The sequence below is a fragment of the Oncorhynchus mykiss genome, chromosome 29 (assembly GCF_057628025.1).
Source record: "Oncorhynchus mykiss isolate SJ-2025 chromosome 29, ASM5762802v1, whole genome shotgun sequence".
NCBI classification, from domain to species: Eukaryota; Metazoa; Chordata; class Actinopteri; order Salmoniformes; family Salmonidae; genus Oncorhynchus; species Oncorhynchus mykiss.
The window spans coordinates 43,404,048-43,427,818 of record NC_143050.1 but is presented as its reverse complement, the minus strand read 5'-3'; the positions used below and the strand labels follow the sequence as shown (position 1 = coordinate 43,427,818).

General features: G+C 42.9%; 1 long non-coding RNA gene across 1 annotated transcript; it reads left to right on the top strand.

Moving 5' to 3' along the window:
* The first annotated feature begins 2,091 nt into the window (after positions 1–2,091).
* Positions 2,092–16,418, top strand: LOC149970460 (uncharacterized). Its single transcript, XR_016493430.1, has 2 exons — positions 2,092–2,465; positions 13,871–16,418. It is a non-coding gene; the product is annotated as an uncharacterized LOC149970460 (long non-coding RNA).
* The last annotated feature ends 7,353 nt before the right edge of the window (positions 16,419–23,771 follow it).

Sequence of the window (23,771 nt, the reverse complement as noted above, 5' to 3'; positions counted from 1 at the left end):
TTGCCTGTGTATTTTGGTGTGTAATAATATTTTCACACTTGTTTTCACACATAGCCGCAGTACAGTGTTGAATTAGAACCAGGAGATTTTTTTTGCACTGGCAAGGGCTTGAAAATGTATACAGTGGGGAGAACAAGTATTTGATACACTGCCGATTTTGCAGGTTTTCCTACTTACAAAGCATGTAGAGGTCTGTAATTTTTAACATAGGTACACTTCAACTGTGAGAGACGGAATCAAAAATCCAGAAAACCACATTGTATGATTTTTAAGAAATTCATTTGCATTTTATTGCATGACATAAGTATTTCATCACCTACCAACCACTAAGAATTCCGGCTCTCACAGACCTGTTAGTTTTTCTTTAAGAAGCCCTCCTGTTCTCCACTCATTACCTGTATTAACTGCACCTGTTTAAACTCGTTACCTGTATAAAAGACACCTGTCCACACACTCAATCAAACAGACTCCAACCTCTCCACAATGGCCAAGACCAGACAGCTGTGTAAGGACATCAGGGATAAAATTGTAGACCTGCACAAGGCTGGGATGGGCTACAAGACAATAGGCAAGCAGCTTGGTGAGAAGGCAACAACTGTTGGCGCAATTATTAGAAAATGGAAGAAGTTCAAGATGACGGTCAATCACCCTCGGCCTGGGGCTCCATGCAAGATCTCACCTCGTGGGGCATCAATGATCATGAGGAAGGTGAGGGATCAGCCCAGAACTACACGGCAGGACCTGGTCAATGACCTGAAGAGAGCTGGGACCACAGTCTCAAAGAAAACCATTAGTAACACACTACGCCGTCATGGATTAAAATCCTGCAGCGCACGCAAAGTCCCCCTGCTCAAGCCAGCGCATGTCCAGGCCCGTCTGAAGTTTGCCAATGACGATCTGGATGATCCAGAGGAGGAATGTGGTCTGATGAGACAAAAATAGAGCTTTTTGGTCTAAACTCCACTCGCCGTGTTTGGAGAAAGAAGAAGGATGACTACAACCCCAAGAACACCATCCCAACTGTGAAGCATGGAGGTGGAAACATCATTATTTGGGGATGCTTTTCTGCAAAGAGGACAGGATGACTGCACCGTATTGAGGGGAGGATGGATGGGGCCATGTATCGCAAGATCTTGGCCAACAACCTCCTTCCCTCAGTAAGAGCATTGACGATGGGTCGTGGCTGGGTCTTCCAGCATGACAAAGACCCGAAAGACACAGCCAGGGCAACTAAGGAGTGGCTCTGTAAGAAGCATCTCAAGGTCCTGGAGTGGCCGAGCCAGTCTCCAGACCTGAACCCAATAGAAAATCTTTGGAGGGAGCTGAAAGTCCATATTGCCGAGCGACAGCTCCGAAACCTGAAGGATATAGAGAAGGTCTGTATGGAGGAGTGGGCCAAAATCCCTGCTGCAGTGTGTGCAAACCTGGTCAAGAACTACAGGAAATGTATGATCTCTGTAATTGCAAACAAAGGTTTCTGTACCAAATATTAAGTTCTGCTTTTCTGATGTATCAAATACTTATGTCATGCAATAAAATGCAAATTAATTACTTAAAAATCATACAATGTGATTTTCTGGATTTTTGTTTTAGATTCCGTCTCTCACCGTTGAAGTGTACCTATGATAAAAATTACAGACCTCTACATACTTTGTGAGTAGGAAAACCTGCAAAATCGGCAGTGTATCAAATACTTGTTCTCCCCACTGTATATATATCAAGCCCCTGCCAGTGCAAAAAATATTGTTGACTGCTGATCTATCCCACTGCCACACCCCAAAGTATACACTAAGTAGTGGTTTAATATCTTGTTATAATGATCAGCGCTAAGTCTGCCATCTTTCAAGATATTTATAATAATGGAAGAGAATATTATGATTCATAATCTCGGTATTAAAATATCATTTTTAATGTTGGAATGATGGCCAGATCAATAGGTAATCTGGAAGACCAGACATTTCCAATTGATTAAGCTTTCAGGGGCATTAACCTTTTGTAACTAGGGGGCAGTATTTTTATTTTTCGATAAAAAAACGTTCCCGTTTCAGACATTTCCAATTGATTAAGCTTTCAAGGGCATTAAGAGCCACTGATCCCTTATGCTGCATGCTGGGTAAAATAATCTAATTGGACACTCCCTTGATGCTTTGGTGACCTTTTCTTGTCTGTGTGTGAGTGCACATGTTTGCGGACGTGTTTTGGGCGTGTGTGTGTTGGCACGCATGTATGCTTTGTGAAACTTGTGTGTGAGAGAGCGAGACAGAACAGTGGTGTCTCGCTGTGTGAGACTATGATGTCATAGTCTCATCCCCTATGCATGGCTCTGTCTGTATCATGCTAATCCAGACCGAGGCAGATAGAGATGACTAAGGAGAGAAGGGAGGAGAGAAAATAACAGGAGGAGAGAGGATAGAAGAGCACACGGATCATCCTTTGCAGAAAGGAGCAGTGAAACAACATACAAGGTAAGTGGGAGGGGTAATGTATACCTCTCATTCTCTCTTTGACCAACCCACATAAGACTAATGCTGGATCGCTCCACTGTTTCAAAACATTGGCATGTGTGCCTCTGACTGCAGCCTCTTGACTACTGCATGTGTGTGACTGTCTACACCAGCTGTCTGAGAGTAATGACATATGTTCCTGTACAGATTGTGTTTGCGCGTAACAATCCGGTGTTCTGTGCATCTCTGACTGCAGAGGTGCAAATATTGTACAAACAGTGTTTATCATAATGTTACTTCATTTTCTGACACAGTAAAGATTAGAGTTTCAGCTGTTACAGACATTGAATGACTCAGGAGAAACCAAACCTCATGAAATGAATGAGTGATGATCGTTAAATAGCTGCTGTAGAATTACTTTAAGCCTTTGGCTGTGATAGAGTTAAATTAAATCATGGAGGATCTGTAGTAATGACAGGGATGCTGTGCAGGCTACTGTACCAGTAGCTCTGATTGGACTGGGGTGGGGCTCTCCCGTCCTCGCCCCAGCGACTGACATCATTGGCTCATTTGGATGTAATGGCTCTTTGTATGCAAACGAGTTGCCTTTGCATGATGCACACAGGCTGATCATGATGTGACGGTAGACAGAAGGTCACAGTCTACTGACAGTAGACATCATAATGCTCTTATCTGGTTACATTGAAAGGTATAATTATTAGTCACTACAATGATTACATGGAAATAGGATAAAACACACAAGATACGATGTCCTGTAACTGATGGTTTCGACTGGGTCATGTATGTTTCAGGGTACTGTTCATAATTCATGGATGTCTCATCCACCATTATAACTATATCTATATCAACATATTGGATGGTGAAAATAAGGGGGGCTACTGATTATTTAATGAATGAGAGAAATGTTGTTTTTGTAAAGTGGCAAAGTAGTAAAAGCAACACATTTCACCTCATACAGTGCATTCGGAAAGTATTCAGACCCCTTGACTCTTTCCATATTTTGTTACGTTACAGCCTTATTCTAAAATTGATTAAATTGTTGTTACCCCATAATGACAAAGCAAAAATAGGTTTTTAGAAATGTTAGCAAATGTATTAAAAAAAATCACATTTACATAAGTATTCAGACCCTTTACTTGGTACTTTGTTGAAGCATCTTTGGCAGCGATTACAACCTCAAGTCTACTTGGATATTATGCTACAAGCTTGGCACACCTGTATTTGGGGGAGTTCCATCCATTCTTCTCTGCATATCCTCTCAAGTTCTGTCAGGTTGTATGGAGAGCGTCGCTGCAAAGCTATTTTCAGGTCTCTCCAGAGATGCTCGATCGGGTTCAAATCCGGGCTCTGGCTGGATCACTCGAGGACATTCATAGGCTTATCCCAAAGCCACTCCTGTGTTGTCTTGGCTGTATGCTTAGGGTTGTTGTCCTGTTTGAAGGTGAACCTTCACACCGGTCTGGAACAGGTTTTCATCAAGGATCTCTTTGTACTTTGCTCCATTCATCTTTCCCTCGATCCTGACTAGTCTCCCAGTCCCTGTTGCTGAAAAACATCCCCACAGCATGATTCTGCCACCACCGTAGGGATGGTGCAAGTTTTCCTCTAGACGCGACACTTTGCATTCAGGCCAAAGAGTTCAATCTTGGTTTCATCAGACCAAAGAATCTTGTTTTTCATGGTCTGAGAGTCCTTTAGGTGCCTTTTGACAAACTCTAAGCAGGCTGTCATGTGCCTTTTACTGAGGAGTGGCTTCCGTCTGGCCACTCTACCATAAAGGCCTGATTGGTGCTACAGAGACGGTTGTCCTTCTGTAAGGTTCTCCCATCTCCACAGAGGAACTCTAGAGCTCTGTCAGAGTGACCATTGGGTTTTTGGTCACCTCCCTACCGTACAGCAGTTTGTGTTAGGAGAGACATGAGTAGTTAGTAATGTGAGTATCTGAGTCTTCTGTGTGTCAGCATGTAGACTAATGTATACGTACAGTAAGTGATTTATGTCTGTTGCACTGCCACTGTCCATTCAGCCAGCGGGGTTTTCTGTCCATCACACAAACAGAAAGAAAGAACTGTCCGGGAAAAAGAAAGGCAGAGGGGTTAGTTTGATGATTAACAACTAATGGTGTGATTGTGGTAATGTACAGGAACTCAAATCCTATTGTTCTCCCCATCTGGAATACCGTACCATCAAATGTCAAATGCCATGTATACACTGACTCGGTTCATCAGGAAGTGCATAGAGGATGTTGTTCCCAGTGTGAAGATTAGAACTTATTCAAACCAAAAACTGGAAAGACGGCAGCATTCACGCAAAACTGAAAGGGTGAACAACAGCATTTAACAATTGCAAGATGACTGGGAACATGGACGTGGACAAACAGACAAGCTATGACCTCCGTAAGGCAATCAAAAAGGCAATGTAACAGTACAGGGACAGAGTGGAGTTGCAATTCAACGGCTCAGACACCAGACGTATATGGCAGGGACTCCAGACAATTAATGACGGATTATAAAGGGAGAGCCAGAGGAGAGGAAAACCACATCGGGCCGACGACGCGGACCCCCGCCACTCATGAGGACTGTGTGCTCTCGTTCTTCTTGGCCGACGTGAGTAAGACATTTAAGTGTGTTAACCCTCGCAAGGCTGCCGGCCCAGAAGGCATCGCAGGCCGCGTCCTCAGAGCATGTGCAGACCAGCTGGCTAGAGTGTTTACAGACATATTCAATCTCTCCATATCCCCCCCCGTCTGTTGTTCCCACTTGCTTCAATATGTCCACCATTGTTTCTCTACCCAAGAAAGCAAAGGTAACTGAACTAAATGACTATTTCCAAGTAGCACTCACTTCTTTCATCATGAAGTGCTTTGAGAGGCTTGTTAAGGATCTTATCACCTCCACCTTACAACGAAAGATGAGAGAGCCTACAGGAAGGAGGTGAGAGCCCTGGCGGAGTGATGCCAGGAAAATAACCTCTCCCTCAACAAAATGAAGGTGCTGATCGTGGACTACAGGAGACCGCAGAGAGACTATGTCCCCTTCCACATCGATGGGGCCGCAGTGGAGTGGGTCAAAAGCTTCAAGTTCCTCGTCGTGCACATCACTGATGATCTGAAACATCTACAGACTCTGGTGTCACAGGAAGGACCATCAATATCAGGGGTGGGCATCTCCAGTCCTCGGGGGCCTGTGTCACACTATCTCCTTCCCTAGCAAACACAGCTGATTAATCAAATTGCATTCGAAACTGAAGATCATGATTTAGGTGATTATTGGAGTCAGGTGTGTTAGCTGAGGCTGGAGCAAAACTGTGACGCCAAACAGGCCCTCGAGGACTGGAATTGCCTCAAGTGTTGGTCCCATGTTTCATGAGCTGAAATAAAAGATCCCATAAATGTTCCGTATGCTAAAAAAGCTTATTTCTCTCAAATGTGCAAACGTTTGTTTGTGAGCATTTCTCCTTTGTCTAGATAATCCATCCACCTGACCGGTGTTGCATATCAGGAAGCTGATTAAACAGCATGATCATTACACAGGTATTGTGCTGGTGACAATAATAGGCCACTGTAAAATGTGCAGTTTTGTCACACAACACAATGCCACAGATGTCTCAAGTTGAGGGAACGTGCAATTGGCATGCTGACTGCAGGAATGTCAACCAGAGCTGTTGCCAGATAATTTAATGTTAATTTTTTCTACCATAATGTCTACCACAATGTCGTTTTAGAGAATTTGTCAGTAGATCCAACCGGCCTCACAACTGCAGGCCAAGTGTAACCACGCCAGCCCAAAACCTCCACATCCAGCTTCTTCACCCGCGGGATCGTCTGAGACCAGCCACCCGGACAGCTAATGAAACTGTGGGTTTGCAAAACCAAAGAATTTCTGCACTAACTGTCAGAAACCATCTCAGGGAAGCTCATTTGCGTGCTTATCGTCTTCACTAGGGTCTTGACCTGACTGCAGTTCGGCGTCATAACCGACTTCAGCGGGCAAATGCTCACCTTCACTGGCATGCTGGAGAAGTGTGCTCTTCACAGATACTGGTTTCAACTGTACCAGGCAGATGGTGTCAAGTGGGCAAGCGGTTTGCTGATGTCAACGTTGTGAACAGAGTGCCCCATGGTGGTGGTCGGGTTATGGTATGGGCAGGCATAAACTACGAACAACAAATACAATTGCATTGTATTGATGACAATTTGAATGCATAGAGATACCGTCATGAGATCCTGAGGCCCATTGTCGTGCCATTCATTCTCCACCATCCCCTCATGTTTCAGCATGATAATCCACAGCTCCATGTCGCAAGGATCTGTCCCAGGTGTTCCATGGCCTGCATACTCACCAGACATGTCACCAATTTGAGCCTGTTTGGGATGCTCTGGATTGACTTGTACGCCAGTGTGTTCCAGCTCCTACCAATATCCAGCAACTTTCCACCGGCCACAATCAACAACCTGATCAGCTCTATGCGAAGGAGAGATAGATGTGTCATGCTTCATGAGTCAAACGGTGGTCACACCAGATACTGACTGGTTTTCTGATCCACTCCCCTACCTTTTTTTTAATGATATCTGTGACCAACAGATGCATATCTGTATTCCCAGTCATGTGAAATCTATAGAATTAGCATCTAATTAATTTATTGCAATTGACTGATTTCCTTTAACTCAGTAAAATCTTTGAAATTGTTGCATGTTGCGTTTTATATTTTTGTTCAGTGTAGGAGGCGACAGTACAGGTGTATCAAAGCTGGGACCGAGAGACTCCAGGCTATTAGACTGCTAAACAGTCACTGCTAGCCGGCCTCCTCCCAATACCCTGCCCTGAACCATAGTCACTCTTACCAGCCAGTTACCACTCGATACTCTATCCTGCACCTTAGAGACTGCTTTGCCCTATCCACTGTACATAGTCATTTAACACTGGTCACTTTAATAATGTTTACACACATTATATGTATATACTGTATTCTAGTGATGGCTCATCCTATATAACTACTGCTGTACAAACCTTTTCTATTCATATACTGAGTCCATACGGTCTGCACACCTTAATACACTGAATATACTAAACGTTAGGATCAAATCAAATGTTATTAGTCACATGCGCCGAATACAACACCTTACGGTGAAATGCTTACTTACGAGCCTCTAACCGACAGTGCAGTTTAAAAAAATACAGATAAGAGAGAAAAGTAACAAATAATTAAAGAGGAGCAGTAAAACATAATATATACAAGGGGGTGCCGGTACAGAGTCAATGTGCGAGGGCACCAGTTAGTTGAGGTAGTATGTACATGTAGGTAGAGTTCATTAAAGTGACTGCATAGATGACAACAGAGAGGGGCAGTGGTGTGGAGAGGGGGGGGGGGGTATTTGTGAATAGTCTGGGTATCCATTTGACTAGATGTTTAGGAGTCTTATGGCTTGGGGGTAGAAGCTGTTTAGAAGCCTCTTGGACCTAGACTTGGCGCTCCGGTACCGCTTGCCATGTGGTAGCTGAGAGAACAGTCTATGACTTGGGTGTCTGACAATTTTCAGGGCCTTCCTCTGACACCGCCTGGTATAGAGGTCCTGGATGGCAGGATGCTTGGCCCCAGTGATGTACTGGGCTGTTCGCACTGCCCTCTGTAGTGCCTTGCGGTCGGAGGCCGAGCAGCTGCCATACCAGGCAGTGATGCAATCAGTGCTCTCGATGGTGTAGCTGTAGAACCTTTTGAGGACCCATGCCAAATCTTTTCAGTCTCCTGAGGGGGAAAAGGTTTTGTCATGCCCGCTTCACGACTGTCATTGTGTACTTGGACCATGTTAGTTTTTTGGTGATGTGAACACCAAGGAACTTGAAGCTCTCAACCTGCTCCACTACAGCCCCGTCGATGAGACTGGGGGCGTGCTCGGTCCTCTTTTTCCTGTAGTCTACAATGATCTCCTTTGTCTCCTTTGATCAAATTGAGGGAGAGGTTGTCCTGGCACCACACGGCCAGGTCCCTGACCTCCTCCCTGTAGGCTGTCTTGTTGTTGTCGGTGTTGTCATCGGCATATTTAATGATGGTGTTACGCACGCCTCTTGGAGGAGGGAACGCAACACCCTGCTACACTCAACTCCCTGCGGAGTGAAAGAGGTATATGACTGTAGGTGTGGGTAAGGATGTCAGAGGCAGAGAATATTACTGTTTACAGGGAATTTATTCTTCCTTCACATGGTAATTTGAGGAAAAGGAGCTGGACGGAACCAAAGAAAGTAAAATTTCAAGAGCCCCATCTCCCACCTTACCTACCTACCCACTACTTACTTATACTTAACGCCACCTGGTGCGCTGACCTTTATACAGGGGGTGGTCCGCCCAGGTCTTACCTAGTGTGCATAGACAGAGTACATACTACAGGTATATGTATGCCCGCAGGCCTCTTGCCTTAGCACTCCCAAGGTGCCTTCTCCTTCCCACTTGGGAACAAAAACAGAATAATTACTAATGTAAAGTGAGCAATTTCCATAATCAAAAACACAGTCCTTTTGACAAAAACATATCCCTGCCTGACCGGCTACAAAATATTTTACAACAAATTATACAGACCCACAACGAAACACAGGACACACAAAGAAGCTCTCTCCCATAACAAAGGAACACTGGCTTTTCAAGCTGCATAAGGAGTCGGTAATTGCAGAAAGCTGTATCCCCTGACAAAAGGACAGGGTCAGAGCTCCAATTTGCAATGGGGGCCGTCCAATCAGTTGCTTGGGGGAATCCAGGAAGACATTTCCTGAAATACACACATGCATATACACAACACAGAACTGGGAACGTAACAGATGGTGTTGGAGTTGTGCCTGGCCGTGCAGTTATGAGTGAACAGGGTGTACAGGAGGGGACTGAGCACGCACCCCTGAGGGGCCCCTGTGTTGAGGATCAGCGTGGCGGATGTGTTGTTACCTACCCTTACCACCTGGGGGTGGCCCATCAGGAAGTTCAGGATCCAGTTGCCGAGGGAGGTGTTTAGTCCCAGGGTCCTTAGCTTATTGATAAGCTTTGAGCGCACTATGGTGTTGAAACGCTGATCCTTAGTCAATGAATAGCATTCTCACATAGGTGTTCCTTTTGTACAGGTGAGAAATGGCAGTGTGGAGTGCAATAGAGACTGCATCATCTGTGGATCTGTTGGGGCGGTATGCAAATTGGAGTGGGTCTAGGGTTTCTGGGATGTAGTGTTGATGTGAGCCATGATCAGCCTTTCAAAGCACTTCATGGCTACAGACATGACTTGTGTCACTGGGCAGCTCTCAGCTGTGCTTCCCTTTGTAGTCTGTAATGGTTTGCAAGCCCTGCCACATCCAACGAGAGTCAGAGCCAGTGTAGTATGACGCGAACTTAGTCCTGTATTGACGCTGTTCCTGTTTGATTGTTCGTCGGAGGGCATTGCGGGATTTCTTATAAGCTTCCGGGTTAGAGTCCCGCTCCTTGAAAGCGGCAGCTCTAGCCTTTAGCTCAGTGCGGATGCTGCCTGTAATCCATGGTTTCTGGTTGGGGTAAGTACGGTCACTGTGGGGACGACATCATCGATGCACTTATTGATGAAGCCAATGACAGATGTGGTGTACTCCTCAATGATATTGGGGGAATACCAGTACATATTCCAGTCTGTGCTAGCAAAACAGTCCTGTAGCTTAGCATCTGCTTCATCTGACCGCTTTTTTATTGATCTAATCACTGGTGCTTCCTGCTTTAATATTTGCTTGTTAGCAGGAATCAGGAGGATAGAATTATGGTCAGATTTGCCAAATGGAGGGCGAGGAAGAGATTTGTATGAATCTCTGTGTGTGGAGTATAGGTGGTCCAGAGTTCTTTTCCCTCTTGTTGCACATTTAACATGTTAATAGAAATGAGGTAAAACGGATTTAAGTTTCCCTGCAACTGGGAGCGCCGCCTCTGGGTGAGCGTTTTCTTGTTTGCTTATGGCGGAATACAGTTCATTCAATGCTGTCTTGGTGCCAGACTCTGACTGACTGTGGTGGTATGTAAACAGATACAAAAATATAGATGAAAACTCTCTCGGTCGGTAATGTGGTCTGCAGCTTATTATGATAAACTCTCCTCAGGTGAGCAATGTCTCAAGACTGCCTTAGATATCGTGCACCAGCTGTTGTTTACAAAAAGACATAGACCACCGCCCCTTGTCTTACCAGAGGCCGCTGTTCTATCCTGCCGGTGCATAGCATAACCAGTCAGCTGTATGTTGATATTGTCGTCGTTCAGCCACAATCCGTGAAGCGTAAAATGTTGCAGTTATTAATGTCCCGTTGATAGTTTAATCTTCCCAATAACTCGTCCAAAGATTGCAAGTTTGCGAGCAGAATTGAGGGGAGTCGGGATTTATTAGATCGCCTCCTACTCCTCAGAAGGCAGCCCACCCTCCGGCCTCTCTTTCGCAGCCTCCTCTTCAAGCAGATCACTGGGGTCGGGGCCTGTTCCCGAGGGAGCCGTATATCCTCCACCTCGGGCTCGTCAGAGTCGTGAAAGAAGAAAAATTATTCTGCTAGTCCGTGGTGTGTAATCGCAGTCCTGATGTCTAGAAGTTATTTTTGGTCATAAGAGACGGTAGCAGTAACATTATGTACAAAAATAGTTCTACAATATATAGTCCCGACACAAATCTAGGGTTGCTAACCAAGCCGGCTGGCCGTTCATTCTATCAGTTCTGTTGCCAGAGACGCGACCCAGTCGTTCTGTCTTTTTGTTCTGTATCTATGGGCTGTATCCGTTCGTTCGTTCTAAAATACTTGCTGGCAACGTTCTTATGCCTTGCTTGCTAGCTAGTGTGAGAGCAAAATTACCAGATTATGTTATAATTCTGTTTATCAAATAAGGTTTGAGCACTCTCTCGTCTGTGTCCATGGGCCTGAGTTGGGCCTCTGGGGCTTGAGCTGGCAGTTGACTTGGTGATAAAACCTAAAGACTGCCTTCCATAGACAAGATGTGGTGGGTATAATTGAGATAGAGTGAGCCTGGAGGAGTAGAACATGATCCCTTATTGTCTCAAAATCATGGCATCTGGGAAACTAAGCCCGGGTGGGGATAAAACAACACTGGGTGCAGATGACCACAGGATGAACCCAGGATGGCTTGTGGTGCCCCCCGATCAGCATGGGAGGGGTGGAACCAGCCATGACTAAGCGTTTTTAGTGTTCACTATATAAGAACTCTGCATTGTCTGCAAAGGTTAAGCTCTCGGCAACATACTCAAGAGTGCTGGGTCAACGGCTTCATGGGGTGTCAGGTAGCCTAGTGGTTAGAGCGTTGGACTAGTAATCAGAAGGTTGCAAGATCGAATCCCTGAGCTTACAAGGTAAAAATCTGTCATTCTGCCCCTGAACAAGGCAGTTAAACCACTGTTCCTAGGCCGTCATTGAAAATACGAATTTGTTTTTAACTGACTTGCCTTGTTAAAAAGTGCAGCCAGAATAACAGCAAAGTAGCTGCATTTGTTTAAGCAGTTTTCTAGTGACATTTATTTGGGTACATCCATAACAATGAACTAATGAGGTGTGATTTCGCCTGACCTAGAAAATGTGCTCTGTTGTTCAGAGGAGCTAGCCAACAGCACAGCTAACACAATCACTTCAAACGGAAGCTGGAAAGACTGCAAACTAGCTGCATTTTGTTTCATTTGACCTCTTTTTTCAATAGCTTTTTTATTTTTATACATCCATAAAAATTATGCCACCTGATTCATAATCTCGACTGGCTGACAAACGCTGCCTGCCTATCTGTCTCGTCCCGACGCCCGACACGTTCATTACTATGGGACAGCAGAAGATCGAATTTGAATACTGAAACAATGTTGCAAATGTTGGCGAGATGACGTTTATATAAATCTCTGCTGTTGAAAACTAAATGTTAGTCTAAAAGAAAGGGGAAATAATGTCTAGATGATTTTTAGATGATTAAGCTTATAAATTACCTAGCTGGGCTGATGAGACAGACTGCGCAGTCAAACTAAATAGGAATTTTAACGTTATAGATTTAGCCGGCTGGAATGCGGTTTTAACCAATCAGCATTCAGGATTAGACCCACCTGTCGTATAAACAGTATAAATACATTTCGCACTCTGACATTGCTCATTCTGATATTTCTTCATTTTCTTTTAACTTTTAAGATCATGTGCATATTATTTTATTTTGTTTTCTAGGTATTATTACCGCACTGTTGGAGTTAGAAACAAAAGCATTTCGCTACACTTACGATAACATCTGCAAATCTGTGTACATGACCAATAAACTTTTGATTTGATTTGCCACAATGAGCAGACTGAATTTGGCTAGCTTGGCAATGATTATTATTATATATTTTTTTGCATTACTAAAACTTGGGTGATTTTACCAGGCAGTAACCATTGGTTACTGGCCTACTCCCGGTGTGTGTAGGGCAGGCCAACAGTATGCGAGTAGATGGCTTCAGTATTATTAGTGTGTGTGATATTAGTATTACTGGCATGGATCAGTTTGACCTCGGGTGGGTCAGTCTGTCTGTCCAGAAACTTTGTATGAGTGACAGATGACAGAGAGAATATAAAATTGATAGTCAGAGTGTTGTTTTGATCTCCTAATCTGTGTGTGTCAGTGACGTGCAGTCAGATCGGTGGCTGGGTAGGCACTGGCTATTATCAAAGCTAGATTTACTCACGAATAAACCTTGATGAAGCCCAAGTTCACCATGCAACAGATAGCTCCAGCAACCACAGTGACAAAGGCTATTCACCGAAATTGACAATCAATTTTCACCAAATGTAAATACCAATGTAGCCAAGATACACAAGCAATGGCCTATGATTGCTGGATATTTCATATCATCCAACTTTGTTTGAGGTGCAGCAGTTGTCAGGTTGTTTTTGCTACAGTAGCTAGCTAGCTTCGTTCAGTTCAAGGGACATGCCCAAACGTGCAGGGTTTACCCGTGGCTTACCCACACAACATGTTTATGCAATATGCATGTGCAAAATATGAAATAGGCTCAATGCAACAAATGGAGCTCGGCAAAGCAGCGAGGCCTATGCTGACCCTGTCCATTAAGTCACTGTAGTAAGGAATAGCTGCTCGCATCAATGGTTTGAATGAATGGAAAGGAAGACGTGAATACCCTAGTGCCTTTCCTGAGGTTTTGATGCAGTTTTAGCACATTTTGAGCATAACAATCAACAGAATCATTGAGAAAAAAAAACTATTTTCATAACAGCTTTTTTCGTAGATTATCACAGGCCTATCCCGACTGCACGTCACTGGAATGTGTGTGTTCTACCCCGGCAGACAACTGTGTTAGATAGCCTTGTTGTGTCTGTGTGACTGGACAGGAAGGACTGGGAGGCCAGACTTATTAACCCCTCGTTTTCCTTTTTTTCTCTCTTTCTTTTCAGGCTCGTCTCTGTTCGACAACCTGAGCTAAAACATTCACTGACCTGAGGACCTCACACCGAGGACAACCCTTGCATGACCAAGGACTGACCAGGACCACGTTTTTGGATTGAAAACACTAGTTGGAGCCAGAGTAAACCATACTGCAGATGAACCATATCCTGGATTAAGGAGAGAGGGGGACAAATATTGAACACTTGTTCCATCCCTCTCCCTCCCTACTGGCACTAGAGAAAGACTTTACAGAACAGACTAATACCTGATTAAATATTGACATTGTGTTGGGTGCCTGTCCTCATCTGAATTGCACTAAGAGAAAGAGAAGAGAAAGTTATGGGAGCTCATCCATAACCCTTTGACTCCTCAACTGGCGGTGACCTCAGAGATGCCCTAGGGGCTGGGTTCGATGTGAGGCAGCTGTCTGCTGCGGTCGACGTACAACCAACGTCTGACGTCTCTTTTTTTACTCCCTCTGTTTTCTTCTCTTGTTGTAGCTACACACCTCTTTCTCTCCTCGGCCTGGGGCGAGGGTTCAAATAGTCCTCCTGTAAATCCATTCTGAGGGAAGACACACACACTCGCTCACTCACTGGAGGTCTGAGTCAGACTGCGCCACTGAGAGAGAGTTGTGTGTGTCAGTGAGTCTGTCATGTCTGTTTCACTTACTTACCTGTCACATCTGTCCACCCGTCTGTCTGTCCGTGTGAATAAGTGTGAGTGATATCACATGCGTAACGGTTCGCGGTGTTTGTCTCCCTGTCTGTCTGTGGGAATCAGTGACTTCATGTGACAAAACGTGTGAGTGTGTTTCTATCAGCATTCAACGATACGAGCCAATTTCACTCTGTGTGTATTGCTCTCCATAAACCCACAATGGGCTGTGCAATGTGCTCACAGTTGATTGATGTGTGGAGTCTGTCGGTGAGGAGAACCAGCCGAAGGGCCATGGAACTGACTGCCCTTCCCGAGGCTCTCCAGGGGGGCTACCACAGAGTCACTGGCCTCCACTACATGTCCTCCTTCTCCGATGCAGAGGACTGCTGCGATGACAACAACAGTCACAACAGCACCACCGGCAGCTCCTTCACTATGGACTGGCAAGAGACAGATGACTGACACTGGGGTGACAGGTAGCCTAAGCAGTGTTTCCCAACTCCAGTCCTTGGGTACTTGTCAACTAATCATCAAATAAAAATCATATTTTATTAGTCACATGCACAAGATATAACAGGTGTAGCCCTTACAGTGAATGCTTACTTACGAGCCCCTAACCAACAGTGCAGTTTCAAAAAAGACGGATAAGAATAAGAGATGAAAGCAACAATTAAAGAGCAGCAGTAAAAAATAAAACAACAATCGTGCCTCCTACTGGCCCTCCAACACCACTTCCAGCAGCATCTGGTCTCCCATCCAAGGACTGACCAGGACCAACGCTGCTTAGCTTCAGAAGCAAGCCAGCAGTGGTATGCAGGGTGGTATGCTGCTGGCATGACCCTAAGCATACTGCTAAAGTTATGGCGAAATGGCTTAAGGACAACGAAGTCAAGGTATTGGAGTGGCACAATGCCTTGACCTCAATCTTATAGAACATTTGTGGCGTATGTGAGCATGGAAACCTACCAACCTGACCAAGTAACACCAGCTCTGTCAGGAGGAATGGGCCAAAATTCACCCAACTTATTGTGGGAAGATTGTGGAAGGCTACCCGAAACGTTTGACCCAAGTTAAACAATTTAAAGGCAATGCTACCAAATACTAATTGAGTGTATTTAAACTTATGACCCATTGGGAATGTGATGAAAGAAAGAAAAGCTGAAATATATCATTCTCTACTATTATTCTGACATTTCACATTCTTAAAATAAAGTGGTGATCCTAACTGACCTAAGACAGGGAATTTTTACTCTGATTAAATGTCAGGAATTGTGAAAAACTGAGTTTAAATGTTAAGGCTAAGGTGATTGTAAACTTCCGACTTCAACTGGTAGAGTTAATTAAAGTGACTATTAATAGATGACAACAGAGAGTGGTGTTGGTGTGGAGAGGGGGGGGGGGCAATGCGAATAGTCTGGGTAGCCGTTTGACAAGATGTTCAGGAGTCTTATGGCTTGTAGGTAGAAGCTGGAAAGAAGCCGTTGATGAGTTGAATGAGGTGTTCTTGTCCGGGGCTACAACGAAAATGTGTACTGTTGGGGGTACTGGAAGTCAAAAGGTTAGAGAGGCGGTCCAGAACCGGAGGGTCGGCAGTTCAAATACTGAGTTTGACGGGAAATCTGTTCTGGACTAGAGTGAACTGGCAACCTGAGTCTAATTTGTACCAATATCCTATAGATGCCATATCCTGCCCTTGTTTAATGGATGCAAAAAATGCACTGAGTACAACCCAGGGGATACCACGTTAAAAGTATTCCACTTATTTTCAACGTGGTCCCCGATGGAATTCAGACAAAACAACATTAATCCCTATGCATCACATAGCATAGAATAAGTAAATAAATCAAAATAAAAGATACAAGAAAATCTAATAAAATACAGTCAATTTATCCTGATCCCATCATTTTGTCTTCCTGGACTCTATACACGTCCTACATCAAAACATTACATCTTTAGTGTGGCTTGTGAAAGTGCCACTTATTTATACACTTCATTATTCTTTACAAGGCTACTCCTCTTACGCCGTTTTAAGATAGAAATTCCAAACTTTAAAAAATGCAAACTGATCGAGAAATATTGTGCTTACATACACTTTCAGAAATCATTTCTACTTTTTAAACGATTGAACTTTTATTAAACTTCATTAAACTTCATACTATTCATATTTCTTCAACATTCTAAACCTCCCATTATTAAAAAAATCCCATTCTGAAGATGTGACTTCCAACATTCTATTCACTGTAAACACTAACTTTTGACGTAAATCAGCTACTTTCCCAACAACTTAGACAAACACATAGAGGGTATGAAATCTTGATATACTTCTCTGCTTCTCAAATCTGAAATCAGAACAGAATTATCTTCTATCAATCAAAAACAGCTGTTTTAGTAACTTTTAAAAACAGACATTTCGACCACTTTCCCAACAAGTTAGACAAAAACTTGGAGTGTATGAAATCTTAGTCTACTTCTCTGCTTTTCAAATATAATATCAGAACACTTCTCCCACAACCACAAAAATACTTTTAAAGAGCTGAAGCGGGGCATACAATTTTACTTCAATAAAGCTGTATTCCAGCTAGGATGGTCTCGGGGCCAGACCTATGCTTTCACATTACTGATGTAGCAGAGGCATAAATTCCTGTCTGGCCACGTTTCCACTCTACAAAGAAAATCTTGCAGGTTCAATATCAGAAATGTTGACAGACAATTTGTTCATTTTACAAGGTGGAACTTTTTGTGTCTGTAAAATGAATTATGTGACAAGTTGTGGTGGAAACGATTTCTTGCGCAATTGTTGATAGAATAATCATAATGTCGAGGTACATTTTTGGAGTCATGCTATGTAAAAAAAATAATAAAAAAATGAAACAGATCAAACTAAACGAAATATATTGTCACCAAATAATTCATTAAAACATGGGTTTGCAATGAAGGTCTATAGTAGCCTCAACAGCACTCTGTAGGGTAGCACCATGGTGTAGCCGGAGGACAGCTATTTTCTGTCCTCCTCTGGATACATTGACTTCAATACAAAACCTAGGAGGGTCATGGTTCTTACTCCCTTCAATATACTTACACAGTAATTATGAAACGTTGGAGGACGTCCTCCGGATGTTATCAGAGCTCTTGCAGCATGAACTGACATGTTGTCTACCCAATCAAAGGATCAGAGAATTAATCTAGTTCTGAAAGCATAAGATACAGTTAGCTACCACTGCAGTTCATAAAATGTGGTGAGTAGTTGACTCAAAGAAAGTGAACGACGATGGTTTAACAGTTTTGAACAAATTTGTTTCGAGAGAGAGCTATATTTCGTTATATTTTCTTTTAACTTTCATTTATGAAGTGAATGCAGCTAGCTAATTGAGCCTAGAGGGATGCTATGTTAGCTAGCTGGCTATGGCTATCTAACACTGGAACTCTTCCAACTCAAGCTTTTGGTTTTATTAATTTATTGCCATTGGGGCCTGCCGGTGTAACTGCTAAACTACTTGCTGCCTACACTGTACTGCATGATTGTAGTGGGTTTACTAACTCGTTAGTTCTAGTAGCTACGATGATGTAGGTAGGCTGTGTGTAGCGGTTATGATATGAAGGTTTGGCTTGGAAAGGTTTTTTTGCCTGGTCAAAGAAAGCTGATGTGTTGCTCACTGAAATCCACAAAGGGAAAATGTGAGAGAAGGAGAGCACGTAGACGTGAGAAGGAGTTCTACATGAGAAAGAATATCTGTTTGTATATGACTGCTGTGAACATGAACTGTGTTTGCGTGTGATCAGTGGTGTTCATTTCGCCAATTATGTTGAAAAAAATTATTGAACGGAATCGAATGAAACGGGCATAAACACACCTGAATTTGCCTAATAGAACCTCTCTTTTGCAACTTTTGACTGTGCCTGCAGCATACCAGCCTGCACCCCACTGCTGGCTTGCCTCTGAACTTAAGCAGGGTTGGTCCTGGTCAGTCCCTGGATGTTGAGACCAGATGCTGCTGGAAGTGGTGTTGGAGGGCCAGTAGGAGGCACTCTTTCCTCTGGTCTGAAATACTTTAACTATCCCAGGGTAGTGATTGGGGACATTGCCCTGTGTAAGGTGCTGTCTTTCAGATGGGATGTTAAATGGATATCCTGACTAAAGACCCTGGGGGGTTAACCTAGGTGTCCTGGCTAAATTCCCCATCTGGCCCTCATACCATCATGGCTGCCTAATCAACCCCAACTTACAATAATCATTTATCTCCCCTGTAACTTTTCACCAGGTTGTTGCTTTAAATAAGAATGTGTTCTCAGTCAATTTACCTGGTAAAATAAGGGTTCATTACTTTATTTTTTTACACCCTAGATCGGCTAGATGCCAATGTCAATACCCACTGGGCAAAAACTGGTTTAATCAACATTGTTTCCGCCTTATTTCATCCCAAAAAATCAATGTGATGACAATGAATCAACATGGAAAACTGATTGGATTTGCAAAAAGTCATCAAAGTAAGGGCATTTTGTCGAAAGAAAAATGTACCCAACTTTTTTCAAATTCAATTCATGTTAGTTGACAACTCAAAACTAACTAGACCTTAAACGGATGTCTGTGCCCAGTGGGGATTATCAATAAACAGTTTGGTTTGTGAGACCACTTTGAAATAAATCTTAATCACCAAAGCTTTATTAAAAGATCACGTTTGGCAGCAGCAAAACAGTGAGCGGACCATCTCCTTTTTTATCTATGTAGGCTATTATATTATTTTAGCCAGCTCCTGCTATTATTTTGGATGTCTGTAAAACCCCTCCATGTAGTCTATATGCCCATCATGGAATGAGAGATGAGATCATCCGGTGACACTATTTTCCTGTTACTATTTTCCATTTAGTTTGTTAAAAAAATCAAGCCCTTTGTAGTGTTAGGTTCTTATTTTTCAGAGTAAATAAATCTCACGAACACTAGAGAAGCTTTAACCAAGTTTAATTCTTCCCAAAGTTTCTGTACAGCTGTATTCAGACACCCAGATATTTATATCCCACTTAAGACACTCCTTCTTTCTCTCCAATCCTTACATTTTATGGTCCTACAGGAAGAGAGTAAAGAGGGTAACAGGATAGCAAACCTTTATTACTCCCTTAAGGGAATCTGTCCTCACCTCCTGACCTCAACTCCTCCTTCCTCTAATCCATCTGTCTTTCCTGTATCAACACCGCGCTTTGCTCACGTCCCCCAACACATTCCACAGCTATCTGTCTTTCTACTGAGGCCCAGTCTCTTTCTCCTTTGATTCTATGCTTCTTTCCTATCATTTATTTAATATCTCAATGTTCAAAATGTTGACTCCAACAGTAGGCTGCCCTCACACTACCATAACCAAAGCTGGTTCAACAGCAATGCGACTGATGTCTTTCTTATCCTGGCCATGTATTAGCCAAGTAGTCTATCCATAAAAGGTTCCTAAATGGTATACTCGCGAGGCTTTTGCCGACATGCTTTTGCAATATTCTCAATTCACATAGGCGTATCTTTGGTGCACACTCCATTCGACTTGTATCCATCCCATTTCCAAAGAGCCCCTCTTGTCCCGTTACCAAAGACGACCTCCTCCAAAGAAGTGGGATGCTTGAAGGACTATACTCGTTGAAACCAATTACAACATAATGTTGACTGTCAACACATAATGAGCAAACACTGGATGTTTGTTTTTACTTTTACTGTCACACGTTAATGTAGCCATTGCTATTTAATAAACTGCAGTATCAATCCACAATAGACTAGGATCGGACGATATAATTCGTGCCCCCAGCCAAATGGGAGTTGATGACAACTCAAAGACCGTCAATAATCTACAGAATTTGAGACAAACACATGCAGTATTAAGCCATGGAACTGCTTGATTGGCCAGTGACTGGCCAAGGCCTCCTCACACCTACAACTTTATTCATCAAAACCAAACCCTTTCACTCCACTGCCAGCTCTTGCACTCTGTGAAAATATTTAAAATATTTATGACAGACCCCCAGACCTATAGCGCTTCCGCCAACGCTTAGATTTACAATCACTCAGATTAACATAAACACAACTGTTGGCTAATACTCCTTGTGGGAATGTGAGTGAGATAAGGGGAACTGTTTGGGTTTATGAACCATTAAAATGATCAACATTATATTCATTGTACAGTATTTATTATTTCACATCTGTATCCTTTTGACTATTTGTTTGTTTCTTTTGTCTTATAGAAGGGATTTGGAAAGACTTTCTTGGTACTCTCATAAACAACCCAGTATTTTTTTCGGACTGGGTGACCTGACAAGGAAAAGATACTAGAACCTGGAGTTCTGAATTACTTTTGGCCCTACTCAAGTGAATTACTCTGGGCCCTGATCATAATGTATCAGTCTACATTACATCTAACATTGAAATACTGTCAGTGTCTTGGCTTTTTTTTTTTTTTTTTTTACCTTTATTTAACCAGGCAAGTCAGTTAAGAACAAATTCTTATTTTCAATGACGGCCTGGGAACAGTGGGTTAACTGCCTGTTCAGGGGCAGAACGACAGATTTGTACCTTGTCAGCTCGGGGGTTTGAACTCGCAACCTTCCGGTTACTAGTCCAACGCTCTAACCACTAGGCTACCCTGCCGCCCCAAAATATGTAGTACAAGCTTATTCTAGATTTCTTACTAAAATAGCTTGATTATACAGTTTCTAGTGTGTCAGTCAGTCAATACACTGCTTATGATTCCCTTGACGTTGGTCTATTAAAAGATGGGTGCAGGAGAAATCTGTTGCGTATTATACAACACCAGCCCCTATTTTGGCAAAGACGTGGAGACACACACACCGCGTCAGACACTGTGGACCCACGCACATAACTCTGTTCTGTAGGAATCTCTCACCTGGATGAGATCAAGTAGCCTGGATCTCACAACGCTGCGCTCACCATTGTTTTACTTCACTTGAGCAAAGCATTCAGTCTGGTTTAACCAGGGTACAGACAGATCCAGAGCCAAACAGCAGAGAAGAAAGGGAAACTCTCTTTGAAGTTTGGCGCTCCCACCTACAAAGTTTCCACACCACCTGCATCTTTTAAAACAATCCGAACGCAAGCTTTCTGAAAATTACATGCCGGGGGGAGAGAAATGGTTAGGAGGACTGACATGCTATGGGTGTTTACCTGTATATAATACCTAGTCAGTTGTACAACTGAATTGCATTCCACTTAAATGTGACAAACTCCTTTCATGCACAGGAATATTTCTCATAAAAAGGATGATAAAGAGTCCTTCTTGCCAACAGTAGCACCATGGACATTATCCAGGAGTTGACATGGACACATCTGCCTTGTGTTAAAACTGAGCAAATGAGGCTACAACAGAAACTGACACCAAATAATATTTTTTCTAGGTCAGGTTGTTGTAAAGGTTATGGATACATTTGAGAAGTCTAAGAACAGTGCATATAAGGATTTAAGTGCCCTTCATGGCAGGAGAAACTGTCACCATGAAAAGCGAACAGTAAATTGGAGAGCGTTTTGTTGACAAGTTTGACATTTCTGGTAAACACCAGTCTATTAGCACTGACATCATTGGACATTGGCATTGGGAGGATTGTACAATTGTTAGTGTTATGATGTGGAGGACATATGTATCTATATATTTTACAGATGTAGGATCTTACTTTGATCACCCTGTTACAGGTGACATTTCCTGCAATCCAGGAAATGCTCAACTTGTAGTGGTTAAAAATGCTTCTGAAGTTTGTCATTTCCACTTCGAAATTTCAGATTTTCCTTTAGGAAAAATGTCCATTAATTATAATTCACATATTAATTCACATGTCCTGGAGCTGCAGTATTAATTTCCTGCTGTAGCAAACTGTCTCAAATTAACATCTTACATTTGTATATTTCTGTCTGGGCCTCTGATGCTGATGATAAACGGGACAATCCAGGAAGGAAATAGAAACCTCTCTTTCGCTCTCTTTATTTCTCTCATTGTCAACCAAGGCTTTTCCAAGGACATTTTAGCTAATGCTGCACTGCTTTTATGGCACAGTGCTTCATAACACTATGGAGTTGCGGGTTCAAGTCCTGCTCCTCAATGGATGCCGAAACGTTTCATAGCACTTATCCCCGGCCAGTATCCTGGCGACAGTAGGCTTAGCTATCCAGCTTTTAAATTCTGAATTCGTCCCTGGCCCTTTTTTAATCTCTGATATCTGAGTAATGATTTAATGAACTATAATGACAGAGTTCAAATTGACTGGGAAGTTTAATTACACGGAAAGAGGAGTGCGTGTGCGTTCCTAAGAGGTAGACTCTCTTTGAACTTTGGTGCTCCCACCTACACATTTTCCACACCACCTACATCTTTTCAAACAATCCGAACGCACGCTTTCTGAAAATGACATTCCTGGGGGAGAGAAATGGTTAGGAGGACTGACATGCTATGGGTGTTTACCTGTATATAATAAAAATGTCTCTGTTTATAATTGAGGTCACAACAAATATTTTTCCTTGACAAAGTGTGACATTTCAATTAAGACAGGGATGGGAAACTTTGAAGGGGGTGGGGGCCACACTAAACATGAACTCATCATGAGGGGCTACAGTTTATTGTGGATCTGCAAGCATTTTGCCATAGGGTGGTGAGAAATGTTTGCAGGTTTTAATATGATATCTGAGTGAGACTGACTAACAAAATAAATGGGGGCCCACCAGTAATTCGACCCTGATAGGCCCCAGGCCGCCAGTTGCCCATCCCTGAATTAAGGACATGTGAGATCTCGTTAATCTATTAGTAGGCCTTTAAAATGTCTTCTATAGCCTTACACAGGTAAACAATTCTACTTTCACCCCTGAAAAGAGGACACAATAGGCAATCCAAAGTAATAATCATTTATTCATAGAATGAGGGTAGTATTTTAGTGCCTATAAATTCATATAATATGGAGGCATAAGAAAATCTGGTCACAACCCAATGGGCAAAAACTGGTTGAATCAACACATAATTTCAACAAAAAAATGTGATGTGATGAAGTTGAATTAATGTGGAAAACTGATTGGAAAAATCATGTAAGGGAATTTCAGATTTTTTTCACCCAATTCTTTATCTAAATACTAAGACATGGTGTAATATTTTGTTGATTTCTGTTGAAAACTACACCAAATGCAAATCAACTAGATGTTGAAATGATGTCTGTGCACAATTGGAAATGTGGACACAGTAGATGCTGTCAAAATCAAATCAAATGTTATTTGTCACATGCTTG